Source organism: Lichenostomus cassidix, chromosome 11 (genome assembly GCF_008360975.1).
Source record: "Lichenostomus cassidix isolate B80296 chromosome 11, HeHo_3.0, whole genome shotgun sequence".
In the NCBI taxonomy this organism is placed as follows: Eukaryota; Metazoa; Chordata; class Aves; order Passeriformes; family Meliphagidae; genus Lichenostomus; species Lichenostomus cassidix.
The window spans coordinates 11,653,996-11,667,895 of NC_139492.1; the positions used below are offsets into that span (position 1 = coordinate 11,653,996).

The 13,900-nt window shown below is 38.3% G+C and overlaps 1 long non-coding RNA gene across 1 annotated transcript in view; it reads left to right on the forward strand.

Moving 5' to 3' along the window:
* Positions 1 to 13,900, forward strand: part of LOC146432310 (uncharacterized) — a 32,881-nt gene that overhangs the window by 4,075 nt on the left and 14,906 nt on the right. The window contains exon 2 of the long non-coding RNA XR_014854545.1: positions 7,867 to 8,002. This is a non-coding gene — a long non-coding RNA (uncharacterized LOC146432310). The remainder of the gene's footprint in view (positions 1 to 7,866; positions 8,003 to 13,900) is intronic.

Genomic DNA, 13,900 nt, shown 5'->3' on the forward strand with positions numbered 1-13,900 from the left:
ACTACTTTTTTTGACTAAATACAACTTTTGAGGATCAGTTATCTTGGACATGCTGGGAAAAAAAATAGTGAATTAGTATGTATGATATAACCCAGAAACAAATACCTATGATTTGTCTTTTTGTTTATGGAATAATTGGTTAGGGTTTTTTCATCCTTTGTATGCAAAATGTCTAAGGCAATTCCAGAATGATATGGGACAAAAGCCCTCCTATATGTGCAGTACTCACACTGATACTCCTGAGAATAGGATTCAGAACCATTCTCCATTTTATACTCAGTGTCTTGAAGATTAAAGCTTAAATAAGAACACTGCAATTAGTTAACATGCCCATGAGCTGTTACACAAAGCTTCAAATCTCCAGTGAAATATGAAAAGTGAACACAAGAGCAGGTGCTGCAGCTGGCTGGCATAAAAAAAGGGTTTCATTGCTGTCACATATTTGAAGCACAAGAAGATGGGAGTGTCTATGTTCAACATCATATTAAAAGCCTTTTCAAAGAAAATAAGTGATCCCAAACTATTTGGATGCTATCCAGATTTCTTTGGAAGCACTCTAATATGAGAATAATTGAAAGCAAATCTCTAGATAAAGATTTAATGTTTATCTTTATTCTGAGATCAGAAATTTATCCTACCACTTTACAGTGCTCACAAGGCATGTGGATGTGGCACTTGGGGATATAGTTTAGTGTGGAACATGGGGCTGGGTTTACATTTGTCCTCAATCTTACAGGTCTTTTACAACCTTAAGGATTCTATGTTTAGCTGTCACATTTATAGGATCATGTTCTTGACTTATGTTCTTTATTTCAAAGATAATTTGAGAAACATTGAAATGCACTGAGGCACTTCCTGCCAAGGCTCCATAGCATTTGTGCATCAAAAACCTTTTCAGGAAGCAGTAAGACAGCAAAAGAGGATTATAGGAAATATTCCTGAACAAGTTATTTCTTGCTGCAAAAATTATCTTCATATATTATATTTCCTTCATCGAAAGTCCAGTATCTGACTACTAGTGGTGACAGAAAAAGGTTTTACCTCAAGACATGCTTGGATATTGCTTGGTGCAAATGCTGAATCACTACAGTGGTGTCAGGATGGAATTGCACTGATGTCTGAGAAAATGGACTTGGCCAAATATTTTCTTTAGATACTAGAATATAATTTTCAGTGAAAGTTTCAGAATTCTTTCAGATTTCCACCACTTCCTTTATTCTGGAGGCAGTGTGTCTGTCAGGAAAATGTTAAAACCATTAATTTTGAAAAGTTCTGCCGCCAGCTTGCAGTATTGCCATCATATTGTGATATTGCCATGTTACAGTATCACCATACTGACCACTCAACTGTTTTTACCTCTTTCTCTCTAGAGATATTTATCTGAAACCTTTGAGCATGGGCACCAAGTGGATATTATTTAAATATTAATTCTTCAGATTTAGCATGAGTATAATTTCTTTCTGCAGCACCAGTGTAGATGAGCCAGCAGTAGTGAAGTTCTGGTTTGAATGGATATCCAAAAGAAAACCGCCAGGGACATTGTTGTTGGATGATAATATTTGCAATGGAATCACCCAGCTGGTTAAAGGTTAAAGGCAGTCAAACTGCCAAAACCTAATACTTAACAGCAAAAATGTTTAGGATTGTCTACTGTTCTTTTTTTGCTTTTAAAGAAATGTGGCCTAGCAAAATTCTGTCATAGGCTGGAAAGTTTGTGCAGACAGAAGGTAGTTAGCAAATAGAATTATGTGCAGAAAGGCTTTAATCCCTGCAGCCCCTATATAAGAACATCTGCTTGAATTACAGGCCCTACATAAATTGTGTGCGCTTGTTTTTGTCACAGATCCTTCCCCTCTACCCTCTGCTCCCCACATCTTATATGATACACTGCAAAAAAACCCACCCAAAACAAGAGCTAATTAGTACTTCCAGCCCCCCCATTAGCGAAACTTGATATGTTTACTAAAAAAATAATTGCGACATTCCATTCATAAATCTTTAGCAATGTCAGCATTATACTGATGGAATTATGATGTCCCAGTACAAATTGTCTGACCTGCTTTATGTTCCCCAGCACATAATTAAGGTGGCGGTGTGTTAAAGGAAGTAATTTTGTTCAAAGCTTTGGCACCAGCAGTGCAATGTCTTTTGCTCGTATTACTAACAGTTCCCAGTCAAGGTAGGAGCTGCACCGTGTTTGACTCTGAGATTAGACATGTTCCTGGAGCTCTGAGCACAAGGCTTGGAGCAGTGTGCAAAATTTAAAATAATGTTTGCTGGGGTGCCTTTGTCAGGATTTGGGGTTTACTCTCTTGAGGATTTGAATGAGCAAATAAGTTAATGAATGATGACAAGAAAAGCTTAAAAACAACAAGCTTTAAATTTTGTTCGCAGGTAGTTCGAAACGTAACTTGTTTCCTTTCTTTGTAATCTTTGAACTTTCTTGTTCTCTTCTTTGAAGACAGAAACTTTAGGAGAGTATCTAACAAGCCTTTGAAACTTGTTAGCAAATTGAATTTTATTGTCAGAGTGTATATTCTGAATATTGATTCTAGAGGACCCATAACAGTGTAAATTTCTAGAGAAAATGCCAGTGGCAATATCAGATCCTGATCCCACAAACAGCTAACACTCTCTGCCTCTCTGAAGTTCTGGAGCAACCACTGTGACCTTGGGAATCACAATGTTTCTGTATGATTTGGTCATACAAATGCCTTCCACGCCATTTACAGTCACTGCTGAGGTCTCCAAGCCTGTGGACTGTCACTTGGGTCTGAGCCTCTGCAGAATCACATTTTATGGGCTTTCCTCATGTATTCAGTGACTTCCAGGCACAACTCATATTTGCAATATTTCCTTTCAAGATAGATCATAGGATTTGGTTGAGCATAAAAAAGTCAATAAAATGCATAGTAACTAACAAAGCAAATGTGATTAAATGTATTTTCTTTATCCCTGTGAAGCATTCAGGCTTGAGCAGATGATAGCAAAATTGCTACTGTTACTTCAGTTTAGGATTTGAAATGCCTAGTGCTCTGAACACTGTGAAATTGCCTTTTGACTTCACTTGGCCTTAGCACACACCTGTAATGACAAATTCTTCTTTGTTATTATTGGTTTTTTTCTAGAAAAACAGCTTTTTGTTTAAAATTTTCATAGTTTCACATAGGTTATATCTTAAAAGAGCTATTAATGTCTTTTCTGTTTACAAGTCAAAAATACATGCACTTTAATTTCTGCTACAGTCAGTGCATGGTATAATGTTTACATTTGGCAAAAGGAAGAATAGTCAGCTCAGTGTTTACAAGCAGGTGCTCATATTTGAGCTTGGCTGAAACTTTCCCCTTAAAGTCAGGAGAACATTTAACCCAGGATTAGTTTTAATTTGCCTTTCCAGCTAGTTCCATGGCCCAAATGTAAACATGCTCATGTCATCATTTTTATTGTCTGCCATTTTCGTACATAGCATTCTAAGATTTCAGTAAAGCTTGGAAGATATATTCTGATATTTTGGATCTTCAGCACATTCAAAACAGAGTAATAACCCAAAATATACATTTTAAAGAAATTTTTCTGCTGTGATATGATACAACAGTGGCCTTTCTGCTCTGTTCTTTAAATTAAAACACTGACTAAAAGATCACAGAGATTCCTTGAAACTTGTATTGTCCATTTCAGTGAATCTGAATGATCCAGGCATTTAATTTCAACATGCTTTTCTAATGTTCACCCAAACCTACAGCTAGGGCTCATATAAATTACACATTGAAACACATAGAAATGAATTATTGAAAATTCTGGATTTTAATAATCTCACACCAATGTCAACCTGGTTTTTTATGCCTGTTGTTTCTAAGTCTAGGGAATATGTCATTGGACAAATTTTCCTGTGAGACCAAAATTAGCTGCTACTCTTTCCTTTAAAATATTAACTGCTTAATAATTTCCATGCAAATACACTAGCAATTAATAATTGCATTGCAATGACTTGGCTGTTTATAGCCTGTAAATTGAAACATTAGGTGTATGTAAATATCTTGACTTCAGTGGGAAATGGAAAGACGCTGCTTAGTAATAAAGGCTGTCTTATTCAATTAGCAGAATGTTACATTTCCTGTTTCCTTCTAATCACCATAGGGTCTCCTAAACATTCACAGGGTTGGTGTTGACTAAGCTGTTGCATTGCAGATTACAGGAAGCCTTGTGCTTAAAATTACCATTTGAAATAAAACAGAACAAAAATTTTACCAAGAATCAGTAGGGCTGTGGCTAAGCTATTTGAAAAGCAACACCAAGGAGTGAGGGGAAATCAGGGTAACATTTATTGCTGAGACAAGGTTCAGAGTCGTCGAAACTATTTCACAAATGGTCTGAGTAGAAACAAAACTGACAAAAGCTTTTCAGCAAAATGTTGAAATGCTTAGTTTTGAAAATGTCAAAATTAACTGGTTTGATATTTCAAAATGTTTTGTGCATTGTAATGCAAGCTGAGGAATTAAAAGGGTGAGTTCATCCAATTACTTGGGGACTGTGTCCTCTTCCCAAATGAATGCCATGAGATGCCTTGGCTCAAGCCCATCTCAGTCTTCCTGCTTTCCAAGGGTGTCTTCAGCCTTCCACAAGATGGTGTGTGCTCTGATTTGTATTTTGACAATGTTTCACTTTGCATGGTCGATTTGTATGTCATTGAGCAGACAAGGAATCCCTCTCACATCACAGCCATTCAAACATTTGCCAGAAGAGCCTGAATTTCTGCCCAAGCACTGAATTCAGCAGAGGCAGAACTAAGGACTCTGATGTCTCAAGGAACTGTGTAACCCCTCAGCTTCAGCTACTCTGTGCTGAAACATCCTTAGTCTTCTCTTTTGTATGGAGTATTTAAATGTTATTTGCTGAAGAGAACTAAAGTGATCATAAGGTACATTTGGAATAACATTGAGTGTCCTTAGGTATCCTTAGTAATCCTCAGGTATCTAATTATTTCTTTCCCTGCCTTAGTTTCTTCAGTTAAACTTTCTTTATATGGAATTTTTTTCAACCTATTTCACTTCTGTTTTCTGAACTAGTCATCTGGCAAGAAAAAATAATCAGTATTTTCACATTCCTCCTCCAGATGATTAAATCATTAAAAATCACAATGTAACAAGATTCCATATTTGGAGTGATAGAAGTTTCTGGAATGTGTCAAGGATCAGAATTTCTCTTCACATCTCTTGGGTTTCTGTGCCAGTAGGTAGTCAGCACAGTTCCATTCATGTCAGTAAGGTGTGCTGTTTCATACTGAGCAGGGGATTGACTCACTATATTTTGACTTCTATTAGGTAAATTAAGATTAGGTGTGCTAATGGGTTTGGGGTTTTCCCCACTGATTTTAGTAAGTCCTTATAGGCTCTTATGCATCTGCTTATTTAAAAGACATAACTACTTTCATTGACTCAAATGACATATTCATGAACATAAGGTAATTAAGGTTGTAAGTTTCTGGAAGACTGAGATCTAGGATTGTAAGTCTGGTACATTTTAAAAAATAATACTAGTATTTGGGCTATATATATGTTTGTGTGTAAGTTGTGTGTGGCTTTGTGCTATTATTAAAAAGCATGTTTTCTTTCCACCTCTCAATTGAAGGAGATAAAAAAACCACAAGCAAATTAAATTAGTCTCTATTCAAACAGTGGTATAATTATGTCACTAGTTCCTGTGGGCATAAGAAAATTGTTATATGAATCTTAACTTTTTTTAAGGGTATTGTCATCTACATCTGCCTAACTGAAGTCAAAACTGTAGCAGATCAATATTTCATAGACTTCATAAAAACTGAGGCATTTATGTATGTAGCAGATTATGTCACAATATTGTCAATCTGCCATGTCCTCCCATCCTCTTTTAAAAAAATTCCCCATGGCAAAGCACATTATCACTTTTATGAAAACAAAAAGAGTCCATATTTATTTTCCAAAGTGTTCTTCAAGACTTTCATAAGGTTACTTTATAAAATGTTAGACTGTGCCCTTTTTCTTTTCTTCTCATCATTTCCATCTGCTGAAGAAATATGTTTGAAATACCACTAAATCAGAGTAACCGTGGTGCATCAGGGTTGTGAATTGCAGGCCACACCATAGTGCTAAGAGTCCAAAATCCTCCTATTTTCAACCTCATTGTACTCATGCCTGATTAAAGTTTAAATATGCATCATGGTTCAAATTAAGATTAAAATGGGTTTTTCTAAATCAGGACCTCTTAACTGCTCTTCCAAAGTCCAATAAATTCAGAATACTTTGGATTACTTTCAACGTAGTTAAAGGTCAAACCTCTGAATGCCTGTTTAGGGAAAACTGGTTTTTATGAGCCAAAAGTATATAATTTGAGTTTTTTGTACTGAGACAGTCCTGTTCAATCATGTCCCATTACAAGGTTGCACAACTAGAACACATACTCTGACCTGTTTCTGTAGTGCAAACAGGGAGTCAGGTTTGCATTTCAGCCCAGGAAGACACCACGTCCTGGGCTGCAGCAAGGCAGGGTGGGCAGCAGGGCAGGGAGAGGATTGAGCCCCCCTGCTCACTGAGACCCCAAATGCAGTGCTGCACCAGCTCTGGGGTCCCAGCAGGGCAAGGATTCAGACCTGCTGGAAAGAGACCAGAGGAGGGACAGAAAGGGGATCAGAGGGCTGGAGCACCTCTGTGTGAAGACAGGCTGAGAGAGTTGGCATTGCTATCTGGAGAAGAGAAGGCTCCAGGTTGCCCAAGAGCTGGAGAGGTTCTTTTCACAAGGGCTTGTAGTGATGGAATAAGGGAGAATGGCTTTCAACTGGAAGAGAGTAGCTTTAGATTAGATATCAGGAAGAAATCCTTTACTGTGAGGGTGTCACAGGTTGCCCAGAGTAGCTGTGGCTGCCCCACCCCTGGGAGTGCTCAGGGCCAGGCTGACTGGGGCTTGGAGAAAGCTGGGATACTGGAAGGTGGTGATCAAGTGGAACCTGGTGATCCTTAAGTCCTTTCTAACCCAAACCAGTCTACAACTCCATGGTTCTGTAGTGACTGCAATGATTGCAAACAGAATTGTGTTAAGCCCTTCTCAAGTGTCACTGAATGTGCCTTTTGAGCCTCGATGGTCTCTTAATTTGGGTCCCATATTCTATAAATCGAGAGAATAAGTTAGTTTTCAGTAAGATATGTTTTATATATCTGCAAATTTTATATCTTTTTACGGTAAGATATGTTAGTTATCAGAAGATATTCAAGGCTTATATTATGTACCATACATTTTTCTTAAGCTACAGTAGATTCCTGGCAGCACATATATAAAAAAATAATGAGTGATCAGTCTAATAAAAGCAAATGGGGAGCTCCAACTGATCCCAGTTTGAAGTCCTTTGCTGGTATATTTATGGTATCCAGGTGGTTTAATAGAAATTGAGAGATTTATACAGTAAATGATTTCACAGCTTTTTCCTGTTTGACTCAACATATTTAAGCATGAGAAGTTAATGTATGTTCTTGGCAAGTTTGCTCACATATTTTTGTAAATAAAATGAAGTGCCTCTTTAAGAAATGAACTCAAGCCTTTACTTTCAGTACAAATCTTTGTTCAACTCAGTTTTGCATTAAATGTAAATATTATGCAGAAATGTATGTCAGTTGTGACATTTTATGAGAAGACAATATATGATTCCTAAGCAAAGTATTCATTTAAATTTCTCTTGCTTTCCTTTAATGACTTTATTGTTACTTTTTAGTGGGTTTTGTGACAAATTTTTTTATAAACTTCACCAATATCATGTGACTGAAATAAGCAGTACTGTTGAAATGAAGATAGATCTAGAGGATCATGGCATTACTTTCATAGTATTTCTTCTACTTCCAGGTTAAGACATTTTGGTAACTGAACTTCCCACCATGAGACTGCATTTTCCTGCCTCTCAACAGAGGAGACAAAAATCACTTCCGGATAGTAAGATGCTTAATTTCTACTTTATTAAGGAACTCAAAAAACACTTCATGTAAGTAACTCAGTCTCTTCTTGCCTATCATAGACACTGATAAGTTGGTGATTAAACTTTCCCCTTTTCTCTGTGCTCAAACTTGGGAAAATTCAGTAACAGTTTTAAATGCTGCCTGCTAACTTTAGGCCATTGAAGAAACACATCAAGAGGAGGTGAAGAACAAAAATATGTCACAAATCCATGTGTTTCTAAACCAATGGCATGGACAAACAGGAAACTTATTAGCTTCTTGTAGGCCATTTATGTTTAGTTTTAAGCCATTCCAGACTAATATCTTCTATTGATTTTTTTTCTGTGGATAGGAAGAATCATATTTTTGTTTAACATCTTAAAGTATAATGTATCTTTTGAATCAGGTTGGACAAAAAGTTCAGCAAGCTGACTCGGTGGTTTTGGTCATTTTCCTTTTATTTCATATTCCAGGGAAACTCAACAGATACAAACCATGTATTTATGGGAAATTATTAGACACAGTTCTTTGGTCTGCAATTTTGAGGAATGCAGAGCAGCTAATTAGCATGGTCTCTCTCTCTGACAGAAAAATCTCTAAAGCTCATTATAGCTTAGTGTGTACCTTTGAAAAGGCAAGTGCTGCATAAGCATCTTTCAGATGCACTTCCCATATAGGAGAGTTTGAAAATGCAAAAGCCAAGGGAATCTTGCACTGCTCCTGGCTGCCTTTACTCTCAGGATTTGCCAGTGTGGCATTGTCCACAACCACTGATTCTCTGCAGCTCTGGGATCAACTTTAGCCCATTCCCCCCAGTCCCTAACCAGGTGCAGAGTTTATATACAACCTCCTGGCCTAGAGGCAGGAATGCTCCCCGGTGAGCTCTCCTGACACTATAGTACATCCTGCCACGACTTTTAACATCACTAGAGACATATTTTTTTCCCCCAGAGGAAATAATGACTTGCAGTAACACAGCCTGTTGAGAGATCTTGTTGGAAATCCAAACATGTGGCAATTTACGAGTGTCAGCAGAATTTTTGAGACTTGTGTGGCAATACGTGCTGTGCGTTAGATGTTGGAATCTGACCCTTCGGCTTGGCCACAGTGGTGTCCCAGGAAAACCATGGAGAGTTGCCTCTACTCTCTTTTCTGTTTACTTTCTTTCCCTAATATTCTGCAATATTGTTAACCTATATAGCAATTTGTACGTGTTCTGCCTGTAGATTGTTTTTCACAATCTGAAATCCTGCCTAAGACCTTTTTGTTTTATCTGATCAGTCAATTTTGATATTTTTTTCTTTCTTTGTATAATTCATGTTTCCTTTATGGAATTCTTGACTAACTGAAATAGGGTTGTAAAGTAAGAGGCAGAAAATGGTGATGGCAATATTTTTTTTTTCTTTTTCACCCTGATCCTGTAACAATTTGTATTTTTAATAAGAATAGAATTTTTTTTCCTAGAAAGGATGAACCTCAGTTTCTAAAATCCAGTTTTAATACCTGTGCTCTGCCTAACTGGATCTGAAAGCAATATAGATCTCTAGCTGTTTCATGACAAAACAGTCTTTGCATTCAGCCTTGAGCAAGTGAAACAAGGTTTCTGGTTATTCCTATTAAGAACAGCATAAATAAACCTGAGCACAATGCTGTGTAATGTTCAAGGAGAAAATAGCCTTATTACAGACTGGCTTGTCTGAAACTTGGGTTTGGCATGTTTAACATGTTTTACATCATCAGGTTTTGTTACTGCTGCTGGCACTAGCCTACAACATGATTGAGAGGTTTTGATGACCTCAGCTTCAGCAGTTTATTAAGTCATCCAAACAAATAAAGAGGTTCTGTCAAGTAGCTTGCTCACAACATCTGCCTTACCTGTGTATTTTTGTGGTCTAGTATAATTGTAATTTGAATTTTGAGTGTCTATCAGTGAGGGAAAGAGGGAGAAGACAAAGCTCCTACTCTGTGGCTGAAAGGAAAGGGTAAAAGACTCCTTGGCTACCATCTCTATTAAATACAGAAAGAAGGGCTAAGAAAACAATCTTTTAATGTGCTGAAGATTTGGCCATATTAATAAAATAAGCTTGTTTTCATTCTGAAGATCAGTAGCAGTGTATTATTATGATTACAGGTATTGCTGAAATTTCATAGGCAGAAACATGTATTGCATCAACTGCAAGAAACTGAGAGTGATGTATTAATCTGAAGGAAGCAGACTGGTTTTATGAAAGTACTTTTCCCTGGGCCAATGGCATATCCAGTGACTCCTAGTTCTCTGCTAGCATCCACGTGGTGCTGCACTGCAGAGACAAAAACACCATTTTAAAAACAGTTGATTACATCTTCAGAATCTGAGATTTTCAGAGATCTTTTTCATGAGTTCTCGGCTGAGATAGGACTGATAATTAGGACATGTGATAAATGACAAAACTTGAAAATTCAAAGGCTTTAACTTTTCCAAATCAGATGAAACTTTTTTGTCTTTCATATGGAAATCCTTGTGGTGTGATGATAAAACTGATGGTTTGAGCCAGGTTGAAATTAGAATGAAAACAGCTTTCCTATTGCTATTTCATCATCAGTAGGTTTTGGCACAGTGGGAAAAAGAGAATACCAAAGCAACACTGAGCAACTCTGGTGATCCCCAAAACCCTATAAGCACAGAAGTCAGTAAGATTTGGCACAGTGGAAGGTGTTTCATTGCCCTACAGGTGTGTGTGGCTGCACAGCCCTTGGGTGATCCCAGGGCCTGGCTCTGCACTCAGACAGTGCTGAGGATTAGATTCAGAGGGCAGGAAAGGGTTTGGACATGGAATGTTCCCATTCTCTTTTTTCCTTTGGAAACTGTGACACAGCACATTATGCCTGTAGGTGTTAGCATCAGCTGATTCTTACAGAGGAAAATTGCCTGAAGTATAAATATATATATAAAAGTTGCTCCTGCCTAAAGTATATCATGGCATCTGCTCTTGGAGAAGGTCCAGCTCACCTGGATTATCTGATGTTGGAGGTTGTGGTAAAAGTGTCTTCCTGGCAAGTAAAGGTATGACTAGATACCACAAATATGAGGAGCCGTTAAACTAACTGCATTTTCAGATAACATCTTGTAATCCCTGTGCCTCTGAGCTCACCCAGGGGTTTTGCATTTGCGTGTAAATCCACACAGATCATTCTGAATGGGCAGTCAGTGGCTTTGGTTTTCAGTACCAGCACCCTAAACACATTGCAGACTTCAGTGAGGCTTGATTAGATCACATTCTAGAGATCACACATGGAAATGCAGCTTGCTCTTTTCTTACAGAGCAGAAGGGAGGCTCAGAGTACTCTGAGCCATGACACAGAAAGGTCTATTTACTCTTAAATTAGGAATTTGCTGTGTAGTAGTTAGGACTATCCTATCACCATCAAGAAAATACTGGCACAGGCCACTAACATGACAGTCTGCTTGGCTCGATCTCAGTCTGGGGGAGTTTGCAGTGATGCCAGCAACTCAGAAGTTGTTTTAAAGTACTGAAAAGCAGCGTGTAAACAGTGAGCAAATACATGAGTCAATGGAGAATGAAGTTGTCATCAGCTGTCCCTCTGTGGAAGCAGGAAAATGCATGTTGTAAAATGTGGCTAATAGCAGAACTCTCTTTTACTTGCTGCCTCAGTGAGTATCCAGCTTTCAGAAATCCAAAGCTGGTCATTTTCAAATCCACCCTCACAATATGTCTGTTTAAGCTGCCTCCGAAAGAACCCTTATGGAAAATAATGGAAAAAAAAAAGAAGAAGAAAACAAAAAAACCCAAAGCAAACAGTCACACTTTCCTTCAAGTCAATATTTTCCTTGTGGTTTTAATTCAGATACTGGTCAGAAACTAATGGGATTTATTTTTCTTTGACTTCCACAAACTTTGAATCCAGTCTGCAACATGCACAAATTCATGAAAAGCTGGGGAGAAGGTTTATTCCCAAAGTAAAGCACTCTTACAAGCATTTCTCTTTTTCTTCTAAGGCTGCCCTGTTCTTTTTGCAATAAAGGTGTGGGCAGTAGGCCATGCTTCAGTTTCTGAGACCATCTGCCAATGCAAACAGAAAAAAATTAATTATGAATGGTGTCTTCCCATGCTAAATCATTTATTGTAAAGGAGTTTTTCAGCTTGTTTGTAATGGCTGTAGCCTAAGGGTGCACACTGTATAAATTGCCTGATTACAGGATACAGAACACTTCTAAATGGGCCTCAGATGATTAGGAGAGGGGAAAGAAATTAAAAAGGCCATTTCCCTTTAGGTATGCAAATGGATTGCAGAACAATAGACAAAGATATGAAAGACCATGATAAAACATACCCTCTTTTCTTTTACCTTAAATTATGTGCTAGGCAAGTAGCAAGCTTCATTACATGTGTCAGCTGAGATGTGAATTGTTTCATAATTGAAACAATGCTGTTGCCAGATAGTGCATGTTAGATTTCAGGATAAAGTACCAGTTTTTGTGTCCTCAAGCAATTTGGGGTTTGCTGCCTAAATCTGTCTTAGCAATGGTTACATTCTGACCTTGGTTTAATTTAACTCTGCCTACTTTAGCCTCTCGGAGCTACCTCTTCAAACAGAAAGGTCTAAATTTGCTTTTGTCACTCTGGACCTTCCTCTCAAGTGGCAGTGAGGTGTCTGTCCTTCCTGAGCAGCCAGTGCTGGTATTTTGCTGCCTGTTTGCAGGTAGCTGGGTGTGTTTAGGCAGTTCAGTGAGCAGCAGGAGCTGTCTCCTAGTCTGTCACACCCTCACACACCTCTGCATTCCCCCTTTGCCATACCCTTACACACACATCTGCCCGGGCCAAGCATCTGCTGTTTCCTGTCTGCTTGAATATCTGGGGAGATACAAATTCAAGTTTCCTGGTGCTAAAGTAACTTGAATATCTTAATAGTCAAAAGCAGCTCCTGGGGAACTGAAAGGTGAGAGGTGATAGATAATATTAATTATTGCTCTTCCATGACATGTTGGCCTCCTTGGAGTCTGAGTGACCACAGAAGTTGATGCTTAACAGCTACAACCCTTTGAAAAATTACACCCCCATCCCTCCACATTGCTGTGTCTCCAGCATGCAGCAGACAGGACACTGAGAATCACCAGACTGGGGTTAAAATTCATCAGTTTTTTAATCATAGATTTTTAAAATTTTGAGACTTTTGAAATCTTATTGGTCTGCTACATTAAACATATGGGGTTAAGATTCTCCTTACAAGCATGACGTGCTGAATTTTTTGGATAGTCAAAGCTAGAGTTCCCCCATAATTATAAAAGGCCAGGACCTGAATGTAAAATTTGAAGTTTGTTCTAAACCTATCTGATTTGAAAATTTCCCTCTATTTAATCTGCCTGTATTTGGCTCTATTTCTTACCACAGCACAGGGACAGACATTGAGTTTGCAAGTTTGGCCAGAGGAAGCTTATGAGAGCTGAACTTGTGTTAGAGCCCTGAGGAGCTCAGCCATACATGAGAACCAGAGATATTTTGGTGTGTCTCCCAAAGAAAAAACTAAAATCAAGATTCAGGAATTAATCAGGTCTAAACTTTTTTAGATAAATATTTTTTTATCATAAGCAAGTAAACATGTGAAAATATCCTCCACATCTGTGCACTGTGTCTGTACAGCCCAGTCTGCCCTACTTTCTCTGTCCAGTCTTTCTCCAGAAAAAAAGTGTATCTGCAGGTGCACTTTACACATAGAGCCCAATTCTCTGATCGAAGTGCTGGCTCCGGGATTGTCCTTCCTCCCATCTGGGATCTCTTGATCATTGTTGTAGCTTCCTCTGCTTAGGTCATGGCACCAGCTCAGCCTTAGCTCCTCGCAGTGGGCAGCTCTTCTCTCAGTCAGATGCAAGGCAGACAGGAGTGGAGAGGGGGAGGGTAAGGAGAATTTTTTATGGTATAGTCATCTGGGGCTTGCAAGAGCTGTAA